The sequence below is a fragment of the Heptranchias perlo genome, chromosome 20 (genome assembly GCF_035084215.1).
Source record: "Heptranchias perlo isolate sHepPer1 chromosome 20, sHepPer1.hap1, whole genome shotgun sequence".
NCBI classification, from domain to species: Eukaryota; Metazoa; Chordata; class Chondrichthyes; order Hexanchiformes; family Hexanchidae; genus Heptranchias; species Heptranchias perlo.
The window spans coordinates 31087319-31108284 of NC_090344.1; positions in this window are offsets into that span (position 1 = coordinate 31087319).

Genomic DNA, 20966 nt, shown 5'->3' on the forward strand with positions numbered 1-20966 from the left:
TGGAGGACCAACCGCCCGCTCGGTCCTCCAGTCCCTCTCCGCTCTTCCTATTGGTCCGGAGCTCCCGTCAATCACCCGGGCAGTGTGAGCTGAGCATGCGCGGCGGGCGGGGAGTGAGGCCGAGATCGTGTCCGCAACAGGTGAGAGATGGGCGGGGGAGCGGGTTAATAAACCCCGGGGGAGGGGGCGGGGGAGGGGGCGGGGGCGGGGGCTTCACAAACCCCGAGTGCGGCCCCGGGCCCGAATATCAAACAGTGAACATTATCCCCCCCCCCTCCCCCTCCCTCGACCCCCCCCCTCCCTCGACCCCCCCCCCTCCCCCGACCCCCCCCCTCCCCCTCGACCCCCCCCCCTCCCTCGACCCCCCCCCCTCCCCCGACCCCCCCTCCCCCTCGACCCCCCCCCTCCCTCGACCCCCCCCCTCCCTCGACCCCCCCCCCTCCCTCGATCCCCCCTCCCCCTCCCTCGACCTCCCCCTCCCTCGACCTCCCCCTCCCTCGACTCCCCCTCCCTCGACCCCCCCCTCCCTCGACCCTCCCTCGACCCCCCCCTCCCTCGACCCCCCCCTCCCCCGACCCCCCCCTCCCCCTCCCCCTCCCCCGACCCCCCCCTCCCCCTCCCTCGACCCCCCCCTCCCTCGACCCCCCCTCCCTCGACCCCCCCTCCCTCGACCCCCCCCTCCCTCGACCCCCCCCTCCCTCGACCCCCCCCTCCCTCGACCCCCCCCTCCCTCGACCCCCCCCTCCCTCGACCCCCCCCTCCCTCGACCCCCCCCTCCCTCGACCCCCCCCTCCCTCGACCCCCCCTCCCTCGACCCCCCCCTCCCCGACCCTCCCCCCTCCCTCGGCCCCCTCGACCCCCCCCCCCTCCCTCGACCCCCCCCCCCCCCCCCTCCCTCGACCCCCCCCCCCCCCCCCTCCCTCGACCCCAATATGAAACAGTGAACATTATCCCCTCTTCCTTGGTCCCTTCATCTAAGTCATTGTTATGGAGTGTGAAGTGCTGAGGCCCCAGCACTGTTCCTTGCGGCACCCTCCTCGTTACAGCCTGCCAACCTGAAAATGACCCCTTTATTCCTTCTCTCTGTTTTCTGACCCTTAACCAATCCTGTATCCATACTAATATATTATCCCCAGCCCCATGAGCCCTTATCTTATGTCGCAACCTTTTATGTGGCACCTTATCGAATGCCTTTTGAAAATCCAAATATACTGCATCCGCCAGTTCCCCTTTATCTAATCTGCTGGTTACGCCCTCAAAAAACGAATAGATTTGTCAAACACGATTTCCTTTTCATAAAACTATGTTGACTCTGCCTAATCACATTATGATTTTCTAAGTGCCCCGTTACTATGTCCTTAATAATGGATTCCAGCATTTTCTCTGCAACAGGGTAACTGGCCTGTAGTTCCCTGTTTTCTCTCTTCCTCCTTTCTTGAATAGCGGGATCACATTTGCTACCTTCCAAACCACTGGGACTGATCTAGAATCTAGGGAATTTTGGAAGATCAAAACCATTGCATTCACTATCTCTGCAGCCTCCTTTTTTAAAACCCTCGGATGTGTGCCATCAGGTCCAGAGGATTTGTCGGATTTTAGTTTCATTAATTTCTGCAATACTTTTTCTTTACTGATATTAATTACTTAAGTTCCTCACTCTCATTAGACCCTTGGTTCCCCAATATTTCTGGTATGTTTTGAATGTCCTCTACTGTGAAGACAGATACAAAATATTTAACATCTCCATTATAATTTCTACTGTCTCAGCCTCTAAGGAACCCATGTTTACTTTCACTAATCTCTTCCTTTTTACATGCTTGTGGAAGCTCTTACTATCTGTTTTTTATATTTCTTGCTAGTTTACGCTCATATTCTATTTTCTCCCTTTTTATCAATTTTTGGTCATCCTTTGCTGGTTTCGAAAACTCTCCCAATCCTCAAGTTTACTAATCTTCTCGGCAACATTATAAGCTTCTTCTTTTAATCTAATACTATCCGTAACTTCTTTAGTTAGCCAGGGATGGATCACTTTTTCTCCGGCGTTTTTATTCCTCAATGGAATGTATATTCATTTGGAATTATAAAATATTTCTTTAAATGTTTGGCATTAATTACCGTCATTTCTTTTAATATAATTTCCCAATCAACCGTAGCCAACTCGCCCCTCATACCTATGTATTAGGGGCGAGTTGGCTACGGTTGATTGGGAAATTATTAGGGAGAGGTTAGACAGACTGGGACTTTTTTCCCTGGAGAGTAGGAGGTTAAGGGGTGATCTTATAGAAGTCTATAAAATAATGAGGGGCATAGATAAGGTCGATAGTCAAAATCTTTTCCCAAAGGTAGGGGAGTCTATAACGAGGGGGCACAGATTTAAGGTGAGAGGGGAGAGACACAAAAGGGTCCAGAGGGGCAATTTTTTCACTCAAAGGGTGGTGAGTGTCTGGAACGAGCTGCCAGAGGCAGTAGTAGAGGCGGGTACAATTTTGTCTTTTAAAAAGCATTTGGACAGTTACATGGGTAAGATGGGTATCGAGGGATATGGGCCAAGTGCAGGCAATTGGGACTAGCTTAGTGGTATAAACTGGGCGACATGGACATGTTGGGCCGAAGGGCCTGTTTCCATGTTGTAACTTCTATGATTCTATGATTTGACTTTGTTTCAGTTTAAGACTCTAGTTTCGGACGTAAGTACGTCACTTTCGAACTCAATGTGAAATTCTATAATATTATGATCACTCTTCCCCAGAGGATCCTTTATTATGAGATTACTAATAACCCTGTCTCATTACACAAGACAAGATCTAAAATAGCCTGTTCCCTGGTTGGTTCCACGATGTATTGTTCTAGGAAACTGTCTCGAATGCATTCCATGAACTCGTCCTCCAAAATACTTTTGCTATTTTGATTTGCCCAGTCTATATGAAGATTAAAGTCCCCCATGATTATTGCATTACCTTTATTACAAGCTCCTCTTATTTCTTGATTAATGCTCTGTCCAAAAGTATAACTCCTGTCAGGGGCCCTATAAATTACCCCCACCGGTGTTTTCTGCCCCTTGGTATTTCTTATCTCCACCCATACTGATTCTACTTCCTGATCTTCTGAGCCAAGATGCTTTCTCAGTACTGTCTTTGTGTCATTCATTATTATCCGGGCAACACCCCCCACTTTTTCCATTTTGTCTGTCGTTTCGAAAAGTCAAGTACTCTGGAATATTTAGTTCCCAACCTTGGTCACCTTGCAACCACTTCACAGCAATGGCTGCTCGATCAAACCCATTTATCTCCATTTGTGCCATTAATTTATCTATCTTGTTACGAGTGCTTCGTGCATTGAGATAAAGCGCCTTTAATTTTAACATTTTACTATTTTTCCCTGATTTGATCTTGTTCGCTGATGCACTATTACCGTTGAATCCTCTGTCCCTCCTGACACGCTTTATTTGTCTTTACCCAAATCGCTGCACTTCTCTTTAGATTTATAAATTTACCCTTACCTGAACCCTCCCACCCCCCCTCCTTTTTTAGTTTAAAGGCCTGATCTAACGCTCTAGTTATTCGATTCACCAGACACTGGTCCCAGCCCGGTTTAAGTGGAGCCCGTCCCAAGGGAACTCTTTCCCCAGTACTGGTGCCAGTGCCCCATGAATCGAAACCCCTGTCTCCCACACCACTCTTTGAGCCACGCATTTAACTCTCTGATCTGTTGGATCCTATGCCAATTTGTGCATGGGAGTGTCTGTAAATGAAGGAGAAATGGTGACAGGTCAGGGAGCCTCTGTAAATGAAGGAGAAATGTTGATGGTCAGGGAGCATCTGTAAGTGAAGGAGAAATAGTGACAGGTCAGGGAGTGTCTGTAAATGAAGGAGAAATGGTGACAGGTCAGGGAGTGTCTGTAAATGAAGGAGAAATGTTGATGGTCAGGGAGTGTCTGTAAATGAAGGAGAAACAGTGACAGGTCAAGGAGCATCTGTAAATGAAAGAGAAATGGTGACAGGTCAGGGAGCGTCTAAATGTAGGTGAAATGTTGATGGTTAGGGAGCATCTGTAAATGAAGGAGAAATGGTGACAGGTCAGGGAGCGTCTGTAAATGAAGGTGAAATGGTGAGGGTCAGGGAGCATCTATAAATGAAGGAGAAATAGTGACAGGTCAGGGAGCATCTGTAAATGAAGGTGAAATGGTGAGTGTCAGGGAGCATCTGTAAATGAAGGCAAAATGGTGACAGGTCAGGGAGCGTCTGTAAATGAAAGAGAAATGGTGACAGGTCAGGGAGCGTCTGTAAATGTAGGTGAAATGTTGATGGTTAGGGAGCATCTGTAAATGAAAGAAATGGTGAGGGTCAGGGAGCATCTATAAATGAAGGAGAAATGGTGACACGTTCGGGTATGTTTGTAAATAAAAGAAAAGTGGCGACAGGTCAGGGATTGTCTGTAAATGCAGGCGAAATGGTGATCAGGATGCGTCTGTCAATGAAGGAGAAAAATGATGGTCAGGGTGTGTCTATAAATGAAGGTGAAATTATGCCGGTCAGGGAGCATCTGAAAAGGATGTAGAAATGGTAATGGTCAGAGAGCGTCTGTACAAAAAGGAGGAATGGAGATGGGTCAAGGACAGCCTATCACCAAAACTGGAAGATGGACAGCTTACAGGGAGAGAGTGTTGGAAGGAGGGAAGAGAGAGCGCCATATACCTGGACACATTCAGAACCAATGAGTGTAGAACTGAACCCAGCCAGAGTCAGCACCTACAGGGGAGGAAAGAGAGAGGGGAATCAGTGAGTGTAGAACTGAACCCAGCCAGTGTCAGCACCTTCAGGGGAGGAGAGAGAGGGGAATCAGTGAGTGTCGAACTGAACCCAGCCAGAGTCAGCACCTTCAGGGGAGGAAAGAGAGAGGGGAATCAGTGAGTGTAGAACTGAACCCAGCCAGTGTCAGCACCTTCAGGGGAGGAGAGAGAGGGGAACCAGTGAGTGTAGAATTGAGTGAAAGGTTTCATAGAATTATAGAATGATACACCACAGAAGAAGGCCATTTGGCCCATCGTGCTTGTGCTGGCTCCTTGAAAGAGCTATCCAATTAGTCCCACTCCCCTGCTCCTTCCCTATAGCCGTGTAAATTTTTCTGCTTCAAATATTTAACCAATTCCCTTTTAAAAGTTATTATTGAATCTGTTTCCACCACCCCTTCAGGGAGTGCATTCCAGATCATAACAACTCGCTGCGTAAATTTTTTTTTTCCTCATCTGGCCTCTGGTTCTTTTGCCAATTATCTTAAATCTGTGTCCTCTGGTTACCGACCCTTCTGTCACTGGAAACAGTTTCTCCTTATTTACTCTATCAAAACCCCTCATGATTTTGAACACCTCTATCAAATCTCCCCTTAACATCTGCTGTTAGGAGAACAACCCCAGTTTCTCCAATCTCTCCACGTAACTGAATTCCCTCACCCCTGGTACCATTCTAGTAAATCTCCTCTGTACCCCCTTAAGGCCTTGACATCCTTTCCGAAAGTGTGGAGCCCAGAATTGGCTCCAATACACCACCTGGGGGCCAACCGGTGTTTTATAAAGGTTTAGCATAACTTCCTTGCTTTTGTACTCTGTGCTTTCTATTAATAAAGCCAAGGATCCCATATGCCTCCTTAACAGCCTTCTCAACTTGTCCTGCCACCTTCAAAGCCCTGTGTATGAGCACCCCCAGGTCTCTCTGCTCCTGCACCCCCTTTAACATTGTACCAATTAGTTTATTTTGCCTCTCATTTATCCTATCAAAATGTATCACTTCACACTTCTCTGCGTTAAATTTCATCTGCCATGTGCCTGCCCATTTCACCAGTCCATCTATGTCCTCCTGAAGTCTGTTACTATCCTCCTCGCTGTTCGCTACATGTCTGAGTTTGGACGAATTGGACCCAATTCACCTGTTCTGCTGTGTACAAAACACAAGACCTTCCCTTTTGTTTCTTCCTTCCTCCCCTCCCTCTTTTTACTGTCCTTGCTTATGAACTGTTGAAGCTCTGACTTCTTCCAGTTCTGATGAAAGGTTGTCGACCTAAAACGTTAACTCCGTTTCTGTCTCCACAGATGCTGCCTGACCTGCTGAGTCTTTCCAGCATTTTCTGTTTTTATTTTGAAACAGAAGGTGTCATATATACAAATTATGGATTTTCACTGCAAGGGTGGTAAGTATGTGGACCAGATTACTGGCACGGTTGGTGGGAACAAGAAATCTTGATGGGTTTCAAGAAACAAGTAGACAGCTTCTTGTCAACAAATGGGATTCTAGGTTATTAATAATGCACCATGGAACATAGGAACAGGAGGAGGCCATTCAGCCCCTCGTGCCTGCTCCGCCATCTGATAAGATCATGGCTGATCTGTGATCTAACTCCATATACCTGCTTTTGGCCCATATCCCTTAATACCTTTGGTTGCCAAAAAACTATCTATCTCAGATTTAAATTTAGCAATTGAGCTAGCATCAATTGCCGTTTGCGGAAGGGAGTTCCAAACTTCTACCACCCTTTGTGTGTAGAAATGTTTTCTAATCTCACTCCTGAAAGGTCTGGCTCTAAATTTTAGTCTGTGCCCCCTACTCCTAGAATCCCCAACCAGCGGAAATAGTTTCTCTCTATCCACCCTATCTGTTCCCTTAATATCTTATAAACTTCGATCAGATCATCCCTTAACCTTCGAAACTCCATCGAATACAACCCCAATTTGTGTAATCTCTCCTCGTAACTTAACCCTTGAAGTCCGGGTATCATTCTAGTAAACCTACGCTGCACTCCCTCCAAGGCCAATATGTCCTTCCGAAGGTGCGGTGCCCAGAACTGCTCACAGTACTCCAGGTGCGGTCTAACCAGGGTTTTGTATAGCTGCAGCATAACTTCTGCCCCCTTGTACTCTAGTCCTCTAGATATAAAGGCCAGCATTCCATTAGCCTTATTGATTATTTTCTGCACCTGTTCATGACACTTCAATGATCTATGTACCTGAACCCCTAAGTCCCTTTGGACATCCACTGTTTTTAACTTTTTACCATTTAGAAAGTACCCTGTTCTATCCTTTTTTGATCCAAAGTGGATGACCTCACATTTGTCTACATTGAATTCCATTTGCCCATTCACCTAATCTATCTATATCGCTTTGTAATTTTATGTTTTCATCCACACTGCTTACAATGCCACCAATCTTTGTGTCATTGGCAAACTTAGATGGGAACACTGAGGATAGCAGGGATAGATGGACCAAAGGTCTTCCTGCCTGAAACTGTTGCTATGTAACTGAACCCAGCCAGAGTCAGCACCTTCGGGGAGGGAGTAAAGTTGACCGAAAGGAAAAATGTTGAAGATGGTGGAATCATAGATTCTGACAGCACAGAAGGAGGCCATTTGGCCCGTCGTGCCTGTGCTGGCTCTCTGAAAGAGCTGTCCAATTTAGTCCCGCACTCCAGCCTTTTCCCCCAACCCTGCAAATTCTTCAAGTACATGTCCAATTGACTTTTGAAAGTTCCTATGGAATCTGCTTCCACCCCCCTTTCAGGCAGCGCATTCCAGATCTTAACAACGCTCTGTGTGAAAAAAAATTCTCCTCAATTCCCCTCTAGTTCTTCTGCCAATTATTTTAAATCTGTGACCTCTGGTCAAATAATTCATAATTCCCAATGAAAATGCATACCCTTGAAGAATAAAAATTCCACAGGAAAAGTGATCCAACCGTGGCTAACTAGAGAAGTTAAGGATGGTATTAGATTAAAAGAAGAGGCTTACAATGTTGCCAAAAAGAGCAATAAGCCGAGGGATTGGGAGGGTATTAGAAATCAGCAAAGGATGACCAAGAAATTGATAAAGAGGGAGAAAAATTGCATATGAGAGTAAACTACCAAGAAATGTAAAAACAGATTGTAAGAGCTTCTACAAGTATATAAAAAGGAAGAGATTAGCAAAAGTAAACGTGGGTTCCTTAGAGGCAGAGACAGGAGAAATTATATTGTGGAATAAGGAAATGGCAGAGACGTTAAACAAATATTTTATATCTGTTTTCACAGTAGAAGACACAAAAAACATACCAGAAATAGTGGGGAACCAAGGGGCTAATGAGAGGGAGGAACCTAAAGTGATTAAGATTAGTAAAGAAAAAGTATTAGAAAAATTAATGGGACTAAAAGTCGACAAATCCCCTGGACCTGATGGGCTACATCCTAGAGTTTTAAAAGAGGTGGCTGCAGAGATAGTGGATGCAATGGTTTTGATCTTCCAGAATTCCCTAGATTCTAGAACGGTCCCCGTGGATTGGAAGGTAGCAAATGTAACTTCGCTGTTCAAGAAAGGAGGGAGAGAGAAAACAGGGAACTATGGGCCAGTTAGCCTGACATCAGTAGTAGCGAAAATGCTGGAATCCATTATTAAAGACATAGTAACAGGGCACTTAGAAAATCATTATGTGATTAGGCAGAGTCAACATAGTTTTATGAAAGGGAAACCGTGTTTGACAAATCTATTAAGAGTTTTTTGAGGATGTAACTAGCAGGCTAGATAAAGGGCAACCAGTGGATATAGTATATTTGGATTTTCAAAAGTCATTCGATAAGCTGCCACACAAGAGGTTGCTACACAAGATTAGGGCTCATGGGATTGGGGTAATGTATTAGCATGGATTGAGGATTGTTTAACGGACAGAAAACAGAGAGTAGGGATGAACGGGTCATTTTCAGGTTGACAGGCTGTAACTAGTGGGGTGCCGCAAGGATCAGTGCTTGGGCCTCAGCTATTTCCAATCTATATTAATGACTTAGATGAAGGGACCGAGTGTAATGTATCCAAGTTTGCTGACAATACAAAGCTAGGTGGGAAAGTAAACTGTGAGGAGGACGCAAAGGGATATAGACAGGTTAAGTGAGTGGGCAAGAAGGTGGCAGATGGAGTATAATGTGGGGAAATGTGAGGTTATTCACTTTGGTAGAAAATAGAAAAACAGAATATTTTTTAAATGGTGAGAAACTATTAATTGTTGGCGTTCAGTGAGATTTGGGTGTCCTTGTACATGAAACACAGAAAGTTAGCATGCAGGTACAGCAAACAATTAGGAAGGCAAATGGAATGTTGGCCTTTATTGCAAGGGGGTTTATTGCAAGAGTAAGGCAGTCTTGCTGCAATTGTGCAGGGCTTTGGTGGGACCACACCTGGAGTATTGTGTACAGTTTTGGTCTCCTTATCTAAGGAAGGATATACTTGCTTTAGAGGTGGTGCAACAAAGGTTTACTGGATTGATTCCTAGGATGAGAGGGTTGACCTATGAGGAGAGATTGAATAAAATGGGCCTCTACTCTCTGGAGTTTAGAACAATGAGAGGTGATCTCATTGAAACATATAAGATTCTAAGAGGGCTTGACAGGGCAGATGCTCAGAGGATGTTTCCCTTGGCTGGAGAGTCCAGATATAGGGGGCATGGTCTCAGGATAAGGGGTCAGACATTTAGGACTGAGATGAGGAGGAATTCTTCACTCAAAGGGTCGTGAATATTTGGAATTCTCTACCCCAGAGGGCTGTGAATGTTCAGTCGTTGAGTATATTTAAGACTGAGATTGATAGATTTTTGGACTCTTAAGTGAATCAAGGGATATGGGGATCGGGCGAGAAAGTGGAGTTGAGGTCAAAGATCAGCCATGATCTTATTGAATGGTGGAGCAGGCTCAAGGGGGCGTATGGCCCACACCTGCTCCTATTTCTTATTTTACCGACCCACTTGCCAGAAGAGACAATTTCTCCCTCCTGATTCATCCCACCTCATTAAACACCAGCGAGTTCACACTGGGGAGAGGCCGTTCAGCTGCTCCGTGTGTGGGAAGGGATTCACTTGTTTATCCCACCTCACTGAACACCAGCTTGTTCACGCTGATATAAGACCTTTTAAATGTTCTGACTGTGAGAAGAGCTTTAAATGTAAAAAGGATCTGCGGAAACACGAACGGACTCACAGCAGGGAGAGGCCGTTCAGCTGCTCCGTGTGTGGGAAGGGATTCCCTGAGCAATCCAGCCTGCAGAGACACCAGCGAGTTCACGTGTGATGGCAGGTTTTGGATTCTGCTGTTGGTCATTTCCAGGACTGAACTATGTTCATTCTGGCAGTTGGGATTTGTTTCTGCTGATATTAATAACCCCTATTACTGCACTGATGTTTAATATTCTGGATAGAGATCAAATACACCAGCATTATTTCAAACACACAGTGGGCTCGATTTTGCAATGGTGGCGGGTTGGCAGCGGCGGTGGGGTGAAGGTCTGCGTGGCAAACCTGCACGAACAAAACTTATTGGTTGCTGATGATTTACGTCCTCCCTGGGTTTCGCCCCCGGCAGCCAGCCTGATTGACATCGGTGGGGGGGTTGCTGAAGAGTGGGACATCGGGGGGGGGGCATGGCTGGAAAGTGGGACATCGGGGGGCGGGGGGGGGCTGAAGAGTGGGACATCGAGGGGGGCGGGGCTGAAGAGTGGGACATCGGGGGGGGGTGAAGAGTGGGACATCGGGGGGGGGTGAAGAGTGGGACATCGGGGGGGGTGAAGAGTGGGACATCGGGGGGGGGTGAAGAGTGGGACATCGGGGGGGGGTGAAGAGTGGGACATCGGGGGGGGGTGAAGAGTGGGACATCGGGGGGGGGTGAAGAGTGGGACATCGGGGGGGGGTGAAGAGTGGGACATCGGGGGGGGGTGAAGAGTGGGACATCGGGGGGGGGGGTGAAGAGTGGGACATCGGGGGGGGGGTGAAGAGTGGGACATCGGGGGGGGGGGTGAAGAGTGGGACATCGGGGGGGGGTGAAGAGTGGGACATCGGGGGGGGGTGAAGAGTGGGACATCGGGGGGGGGTGAAGAGTGGGACATCGGGGGAGGGGTGAAGAGTGGGACATCGGGGGAGGGGTGAAGAGTGGGACATCGGGGGAGGGGTGAAGAGTGGGACATCGGGGGGGGGTGAAGAGTGGGACATCGGGAGGACATCGGGGGGGGGTGAAGAGTGGGACATCGGGAGGGGTGAAGAGTGGGACATCGGGGGGGGGTGAAGAGTGGGACATCGGGAGGACATCGGGGGGGCGGTGAAGAGTGGGACATCGGGAGGGGGGGTGAAGAGTGGGACATCGGGGGGGTGAAGAGTGGGACATCGGGAGGACATTGGGGGGGGGTGAAGAGTGGGACATCGGGAGGACATTGGGGGGGGGTGAAGAGTGGGACATCGGGGGGGGGTGAAGAGTGGGACATCGGGAGGACATCGGGGGGGGTGAAGAGTGGGACATCGGGAGGGGTGAAGAGTGGGACATCGGGAGGACATCGGGGGGGGCGGTGAAGAGTGGGACATCGGGAGGACATCGGGGGGGGGTGAAGAGTGGGACATCGGGGGGGGTGAAGAGTGGGACATCGGGAGGACATCGGGGGGGGGTGAAGAGTGGGACATCGGGAGGGGGTGAAGAGTGGGACATCGGGAGGACATCGGGGGGGGGGTGAAGAGTGGGACATCGGGGGGGGCGGTGAAGAGTGAGACATCGGCGGGGGGGGGAGGGGAGACATCGCAGCAGGGTGCAAAGGTAGGTTCATTTTGTGTTTTCACTTCTGTCCATGGTTTTTTATTTAATTTGTTTAGTTTCTTGTTCCCTGATCCGGCCCTTCACATCTGGTTTCACCAGGCGTGAATCAGAAGCGGTGAGCAAGCCGCCCAGGTAAGTTAAAAATGGTTCTAATCACTTCATCTGTCACAGGTAAAGCGCCTTAAATACCTCAATGAGGTACATTTGGCTCTATAACTGTCAAAGCCGGCGGGACTTCCATTTTCGGGTCGCCTGTGCGCACACAGGTGGATCACTTGGAAGTTGGCGGGTTGGGGCCGGCTTCCGAATCCAAACAGGTTTTCCGCGATTTTCAGAGCTCCCCGCCCCCAACGCACCCGCAATTGCCTCCTAAAAAAACCCTCCACGATATCCAGTGCTTGATTTCTCCAAGATAAGAAACTAATTGATGTCCTGTTACCGACTGTTCCAATTTTGGGCCTTCTCTTGTTTCTTCCTCAAGATTATTTCAGTTCTGAAACCTTAAGTTGCTCTCATGGACAAGTCCCAGCTGCCCATATGTTCCAGGGAGGATGCAGGTCCGACAAACATAATATAAAACAGTGAATATTCAGGGGAGGGAAGGGAGAGAGAGAGATGGGGGAACTAGTGAATGTAGATCTGCACCCAGCTGGAGTCAGTGCCTTCAGGTGAGGGAGGGGAACCAGTGAGTGTAGAACTGAACCCAGTCAGAGTCAGCACATTCAGGGGAGGAGAGGGAGGGGAACCAGTGAGTGTAGAACTGAACCCAGTCAGAGTCAGCACCTTCAGGGGAGGGAGGGGAACCAGTGAGTGTAGAACTGAACCCAGTCAGAGTCAGCACCTTCAGGGGAGGAGAGAGAGGGGAACCAGTGAGTGTAGAACTGAACCCAGTCAGAGTCAGCACCTTCAGAGGAGGAGAGAGAGGGGAACCAGTGAGTGTAGAACTGAACCCAGTCAGAGTCAGCACCATCAGGGGAGGAGAGAGAGGGGAACCAGTGAGTGTAGAACTGAACCCAGTCAGAGTCAACACCTTCAGGGGAGGAGAGAGAGGGGAACCAGTGAGTGCAGAACTGAACCCAGTCAGAGTCAACACCTTCAGGGGAGGAGAGAGAGGGAGGGGAACCAATGAGTGCAGAACTGAACCCAGTCAGAGTCAGCACCTTCAGGGGAGGAGAGAGGGGAACCAATGAGTGTGGAACTGAACCCAGTCAGAGTCAGCACCTTCAGGGGAGGAGAGAGAGGGAGGGGAACCAATGAGTGTGGAACTGAACCCAGTCAGAGTCAGCACCTTCAGGGGAGGAGAGAGAGGGAGGGGAACCAATGAGTGTAGAACTGAACCCAGTCAGAGTCAGCACATTCAGGGGAGGAGAGGGAGGGGAACCCAGTCAGAGTCAGCACATTCAGGGGAGGAGAGAGGGAGAGGAACCAGTGAGTGTAGAACTGAACCCAGTCAGAGTCAGCACATTCAGGGGAGGAGAGAGGGAGAGGAACCAGTGAGTGTAGAACTGAACCCAGTCAGAGTCAGCACCTTCATGGGAGGGAGAGGGAGAGGAACCAGTGAGTGTAGAACTGAACCCAGTCAGAGTCAGCACCTTCAGGGGAGGAGAGAGGGAGGGGAACCAGTGAGTGTAGAACTGAACCCAACCACAGTCAGCACCTTCAGGGGAGGAGAGAGAGGGGAACCAGTGAGTGTGGAACTGAACCCAGTCAGAGTCAACACCTTCAGGGGAGGAGAGAGAGGGAGGGGAACCAGTGAGTGCAGAACTGAACCCAGTCAGAGTCAGCACCTTCAGGGGAGGGAGGGGAACCAGTGAGTGCAGAACTGAACCCAGTCAGAGTCAGCACCTTCAGGGGAGGGAGGGGAACCAGTGAGTGTCGAACTGAACCCAGTCAGAGTCAGCACCTTCAGGGGAGGGAGGGGAACCAGTGAGTGTCGAACTGAACCCAGTCAGAGTCAGCACCTTCAGGGGAGGGAGGGGAACCAGTGAGTGCAGAACTGAACCCAGTCAGAGTCAGCACCTTCAGGGGAGGGAGGGGAACCAGTGAGTGTCGAACTGAACCCAGTCAGAGTCAACACCTTCAGGGGAGGAGAGAGGGGAACCAGTGAGTGTAGAACTGAACCCAGTCAGAGTCAGCACCTTCAGGGGAGGAGAGAGGGGAACCAGTGAGTGTAGAACTGAACCCAGTCAGAGTCAGCACCTTCAGGGGAGGGAGGGGAACCAGTGAGTGTAGAACTGAACCCAGTCAGAGTCAACACCTTCAGGGGAGGAGAGAGGGGAACCAGTGAGTGTAGAACTGAACCCAGTCAGAGTCAACACCTTCAGGGGAGGAGAGAGGGGAACCAGTGAGTGTAGAACTGAATCCAGTCAGAGTCAGCACCTTCAGGGGAGGAGAGAGGGGAACCAGTGAGTGTAGAACTGAACCCAGTCAGAGTCAGCACCTTCAGGGGAGGAGAGAGGGAGGGGAACCAGTGAGTGCAGAACTGAACCCAGTCAGAGTCAACACCTTCAGGGGAGGAGAGAGAGGGGAACCAGTGAGTGTAGAACTGAACCCAGTCAGAGTCAGCACCTTCAGGGGAGGAGAGAGGGGAACCAGTGAGTGTGGAACTGAACCCAGTCAGAGTCAGCACCTTCAGGGGAGGAGAGAGGGGAACCAGTGAGTGTAGAACTGAACCCAGTCAGAGTCAGCACCTTCAGGGGAGGAGAGAGGGGAACCAATGAGTGTGGAACTGAACCCAGTCAGAGTCAGCACCTTCAGGGGAGGAGAGAGAGGGAGGGGAACCAATGAGTGTGGAACTGAACCCAGTCAGAGTCAGCACCTTCAGGGGAGGAGAGAGAGAGGAACCAGTGAGTGTAGAACTGAACCCAGTCAGAGTCAGCACCTTCAGGGGAGGAGAGAGAGGGAGGGGAACCAGTGAGTGTAGAACTGAAGCTGGCCAGAGTCAGCACATTCAGGGGAGGAGAGAGAGGGGAACCAGTGAGTGTAGAACTGAACCCAGTCAGAGTCAGCACCTTCAGGGGAGGAGAGGGAGGGGAACCAGTGAGTGCAGAACTGAACCCAGTCAGAGTCAGCACCTTCAGGGGAGGAGAGGGAGGGGAACCAGTGAGTGTCGAACTGAACCCAACCACAGTCAGCACCTTCAGGGGAGGAGAGAGAGGGGAACCAGTGAGTGTGGAACTGAACCCAGTCAGAGTCAGCACATTCAGGGGAGGAGAGGGAGGGGAACCAGTGAGTGTAGAACTGAACCCAGTCAGAGTCAGCACCTTCAGGGGAGGAGAGAGAGAGGAACCAGTGAGTGTAGAACTGATCCCAGTCAGAGTCAGCACCTTCAGGGGAGGAGAGAGAGGGGAACCAGTGAGTGTGGAACTGAACCCAGTCAGAGTCAACACCTTCAGGGGAGGAGAGAGAGGGAGGGGAACCAGTGAGTGTAGAACTGAACCCAGTCAGAGTCAGCACCTTCAGGGGAGGAGAGGGAGGGGAACCAGTGAGTGTATTACTGAACCCAGTCAGAGTCAGCACCTTCAGGGGAGGGAGGGGAACCAGTGAGTGTCGAACTGAACCCAGTCAGAGTCAACACCTTCAGGGGAGGAGAGAGGGAGGGGAACCAGTGAGTGTAGAACTGAACCCAGTAAGAGTCAACACCTTCAGGGGAGGAGAGAGGGAGGGGAACCAGTGAGTGTAGAACTGAACCCAGTAAGAGTCAACACCTTCAGGGGAGGAGAGAGAGGGAGGGGAACCAGTGAGTGTAGAACTGAACCCAGTCAGAGTCAGCACCTTCAGGGGAGGGAGGGGAACCAGTGAGTGTAGAACTGAACCCAGTCAGAGTCAGCACCTTCAGGGGAGGGAGGGGAACCAGTGAGTGTCGAACTGAACCCAGCCAGAGTCAGCACCTTCAGGGGAGGAGAGGGGGGAACCAATGAGTGTGAAACTGAACCCAGTCAGAGTCAACACCTTCAGGGGAGGAGAGAGGGGAACCAGTGAGTGTAGAACTGAACCCAGTCAGAGTCAGCACCTTCAGGGGAGGAGAGGGGGGAACCAATGAGTGTGGAACTGAACCCAGTCAGAGTCAGCACCTTCAGGGGAGGAGAGGGGGGAACCAATGAGTGTAGAACTGAACCCAGTCAGAGTCAGCACCTTCAGGGGAGGAGAGAGAGGGGAACCAGTGAGTGTGGAACTGAACCCAGTCAGAGTCAGCACCTTCAGGGGAGGAGAGAGAGGGGAACCAGTGAGTGTGGAACTGAACCCAGTCAGAGTCAGCACCTTCAGGGGAGGAGAGGGGGGAACCAATGAGTGTGGAACTGAACCCAGTCAGAGTCAGCACCTTCAGGGGAGGAGAGAGAGGGGAACCAGTGAGTGTGGAACTGAACCCAGTCAGAGTCAGCACCTTCAGGGGAGGAGAGAGAGGGAGGAGAAGCAGTGAGTGTAGAACTGAACCCAGCCAGAGTTCGCATCGTGAGGGAGGGCAACCTTTGAGTGCAGAACTGAACCCAACCTCTTCCTACCCTGCCCCTGTTAATTGTATGATTTATATCATATTAGTGTTAATTGTATTCAAGTGGTGGGTATCAATTGGGGACTCTGGTACCTGTTTTATAGGAGAGCTTATCGAGGGTGTAGCGTGTGTGTAAGGGGAATCTCTGTGAATACAGGTTAGAAGCAACGAAATAACAGGCTCTAGTATTCTATCCTTCACCACACGGCTAATAAATTTTAACACCCCTGCATCCCTCTATTTCCTTCTCCTTCATGAATACATCAATCCTGCCCTTAAATGCATCATTGCTATCTGCTTCGACCACTCTATGCAGCAGTGAGTTCCACATTCTCACCACTCTGAGTAAATAACTTCTTCCTAAATTCTTTCTTTGATCTGTTGGTGGCTATCTTATATCGCTGGCTCCTTGTTCAGACTCAACCGTAAGTGAAAACCGTTTCTCCACATCCACCCTGTCGAACTCCTTCATAACTTTAAATAGGGATAATGGGAAGGTACTCACATTGGCAGGATGTGACTCGTGGAGTCCGCGGAGCAGAGATCTGTCTTGGGGCCTCAATTATTCACAAAATTTATTAACGACTTAGATGAAGGCATAGAAAGTCTCATATCTAAGTTTGCCGATGACACAAAGATTGGTGGCATTGTAAGCAGTGTGGATGAAAACATAAAATTACAAAGGGATATTGATAGATTAGGTGAATGGGCAAAACTGTGGCAAATGGAATTCAGTGTCGCCAAATGTGAGGTCATCCACTTTGGATCAAAAAAGGATAGAACAGGGTACTTTCTAAATGGTAAAAAGTTAAAAACAGTCGATGTCCAAAGGGACTTAGGGGTTCAGGTACATAGATCATTGAAGTGTCATGAACAGGTGCAGAAAATAATCAATAAGGCTAATGGAATGCTGGCCTTTATATCGAGAGGACTGGAGTACAAGGGGGCAGAAGCTATGCTGCAGCTATACAAAACCCTGGTTAGACCGCACCTGGAGTACTGTGAGCAGTTCTGGGCACCGCACCTTCAGAAGGACATATTCGCCTTGGAGGGAGTGCAGCGTAGGTTTACTGGAATGATACCCGGACTTCAAGGGTTAAGTTACGAGGAGAGATTACACAAATTGGGGTTGTATTCTCTGGAGTTTTGAAGGTTAAGGGGTGATCTGATTGAAGTTTATAAGATATTAAGGGGAACGGATAGGGTGGATAGAGAGAAACTATTTCCACTGGTTGGGAATTCGAGGAGTCGGGGGCACAGTCTAAAAATTAGAGCCAGACCTTTCAGGAGTGAGATTAGAAAACATTTCTACACACAAAGGGTGGTAGAAGTTTGGAACTCTCTTCCACAAACGGCAATTGATACTAGCTCAATTGCAAAATTTCAATCTGAGATAGATAATACCTTTGGTTGCCAAAAAGCTAAGGGATATGGGCCAACGGCAGGTATATGGAGTTAGATCACAAATCAGCCATGATCTTATCAAATGGCAGAGCAGACACGAGGGGCTGAATGGCCTACTCCTGTTCCTATGTCTCTCTCTGGTCTTCTCTTAGCCTTCTCTTTTCAAGAGAAAAGAGCCCCAGCTTGCTCAATCTTGCCTGATTGTTGTATCCTCTCAATGCTGGTAACATCCTTGTTAATCTTTTCAGCCCTTTCTCCAGTGCTTCAATATCCTTTTTATAGTATGGAGACCAGAACTACACACAGTACTCCCAAGTGTGGTCTGACCATAGTCGATATAAATTTAACATTACCTCCCTGATTTTGTATTCCAGTCTAGAAATGAACCCCATAACTTTCTTTGCACTCTTCATGGCCTTTTCAACTTGTGTTGCTACTTTTAGTGACTTATGTGTCTGTAATCCCAGATCACTTTACTCCTTTACTCCATTTCGTTTAAAGCCAAGGAATCCCTAAGCTTTTTTAACAACTTTATCAACTTGTCCTGCCACCTTCAAAGATTTGTGTACGTGAGCTCCCAGGTGTCTCTGTTTAAAATTGGACCATTTAGTTTATATTGCCTCTCCCCATTCTTCCTTCCAAAATGCATCACTTCACACTTCTCTGCGTTAAATGTCATCTGGCATGTGCCTGCCCATTTCACCAGCCTGTCTGTGTCCTCCTGAAGCCTGTTACTGTCGTCCTCGCTGTTTACTACATTTCCAAGCTTTGTGTTAGCTGCAGACTTTGACATTTTGCCTCCTATACCCAAGTCTAGGTCATTAATATATATCAAAAAGAGCAGTGGTCCTAATACTGACCCCTGGGGAACACCACTGTATACTTCCCTCCAGTCTGAAAAACAACCGTTCACCACTACTCTCTGCATTCTGTCCCTCAGCCAATTTTGTATCCATGCTGCCATGGGCTTCAAGTTTACTAACAGGTCCAATATGTGGTACTTTATCTAACGCCTTTTAAAAGTCCATATACACATCATCAACCGCACTACCCTCATCAACCCTCTCTGTTATTTCATTGAAGAACTCAATCAAATTCGTCAGACATGATTTTACTTTTAACAAATCTATATTGGCTGTCATTTATTAACCCACGTTCTTCCAAGTGAGAATTAATTTAGTCCCGGACTATGATCTCTCGAAGTTTCCCCACCAGTGACGTTAGGCTGACTGGCCTTTGGTTACCTGGGTTATCCAGCTCCCCTTTTTTGAACAGGGCTGTAACACTTGCAACCCTCCAATCCTCAGACACCACTCCCATATCCAAGGAGTGATGTGGAGAGGCCGGTGATGGACTGGGGTGGACAAATGTAAGGAATCTTACAACACCAGGTTATAGTCCAACAATTTTATTTTAAAATCACAAGCTTTCGGAGATATGCGATTTGAGAACCTCTCATTCACTCACTCACCTGACGAAGGAGATAATCTCCGAAAGCTTGTGATTTTAAAATAAAAATGTTGGACTATAACCTGGTGTTGTAAGATTCCTTACATATATCCAAGGAGAATTGGGGATTATAGTCAGAGCGTCCGCTATTTCCACCCTTACTTCCCTCGGCAACCTTGGATGCATCCCATCTGGACCGGGTGAATTTTGTACATTGAGTACCGCCAATCTTTTAAGTATAGAATCATAGAAATTTACAGCACAGAAGGAGGCCATTTGGCCCATCATGTTTCTGCCGGCCGAAAAGTACCTCCTTTATCCTATCCAATATTGCTACTGCCTCGTCCTTTACTGTAACATTGGCAGCATCCTCTTCTTTTGTGAAGACAGATGCAAAGTATTCATTTAGTACCTCAGCCAAGCCCTCTGCCTTCTCAAGAATATATCCTTTTTGGTCCCTAATCGGCCCCACCTTTCCTTTGACTACCCTTTTACTATTTATCTGTTTATAAGGCTTTTCCCTTTTAAGTTACCCACTAATCTTTTCTCATACATCCTCTTTCCATTTTCAGTTCTCCTGTCTGCTTTCTGTATTCGGCTTGGTTCTCTACTGTATTATAAACCTGACATTTACCATAAGCCTCCTTTTTCTGTTTCATTTTAATCACTATATCTTTAGTTATCCAGGGAGCTCTAGCTTTGGATGCCCTTCCTGTCCCCCTCATAGGAATGTGTCCAGTCTGTACCCAAACTGTCTCCTTGAAGGCCTCCCATTGCTCATTTAATATTATACCTGTCAATCTTTGTTTCCAATCCACCTGGGCCACACCACTGAAATTAGCTCTCTTCCAGATCTGTATCATCACGTTTGATTGTTGCTTGAAATATTTAGTTATGAGTTCAGTTCTAAGAAGGTTTTCTTGCTTACCTTAACTTTAGTGAGTTCCAGTCCTTGATTTATTATTAGTTTCCCTGGAATGTCGGGTATATTATCCTCTTCCTCTACTGTGAAGACTGACACAAAGTAATTATTCAACAAATCTCCCATTTCCTTATTTTCATTTGCAGTATTACCCACATCTGTTTTTAACGGACCCACATTACCCTTGACTACCCCTTCTCTTCTAATATAATTCTAAAAACTTTGTGTTAATCTTGATATCCCTCGCAAGTTTCTTTTCATATTCCCTTTTTGCAACTCTTAATTTTTTGTTTGTCTTCTTTTGCTGTTCTTTATATCTCTCCCAGTCCCCTGGATCTAAACTGTTCTTTGCATTTTTGAATGCTTTTTCCTTTAGTTCTATGTTATCGCTCACCTTTTTTGTCGACTGTGGCTGTTTTATTTGGAAAGCAGAGCTATTACCCTTAGGGGCTTATACAGGTCCAGTATTAAGCTAAATTCTTTTTTGAACTCCTCCCACTATTCACCTGTAGTTTTACCCTATAACAATTTGGACCAGTTTGCTGTCGGCAGTCTCTGTCTCATCCCGTTAAAGTTAGCCGTACAAATCTAGAATCTTAGTAACTGTGTTAAGTTTCTCCTTTTCAAACCTAACATTAAGTTCGATCATATTATGATCACTGTTAGATTAATTATCCCTTACTGTTAGATTATTAACTAAGTCTGGCTCATTACTCATTATTAAATCTAGTAATTAGAGGCTAATTGATGTCCTGTTACCAACCGTTCCATTTTTGGATCTTTTCTCCTGTCTCGTTTACAGGAACAGGAGAAGGCCATTCAGCCCCTCAAGCCTGTTCCACTATTCAGTTAGATCATGGCTGATCTGTATCTTAACTGAATTTACCCACCTTGGTTCTGTAACCCTTAATACCCTGACCCAACAAAAATCTATCAGTATCGCTTTTGAAATTTCCAATTGACCCCCAGCCTCAACAGCTTTTTGGGGGAGAGAGTTCCAGATTTCCACTACCCTTTGTGTGAAGAAGTGTTTCCTGACATCGTCCTGGCTCTAATTTTAAGGATATGCCCCCTTGTTCTGGACTCCCCCACCAAGGGAAATAATTTCTCTCTATTTACCCTA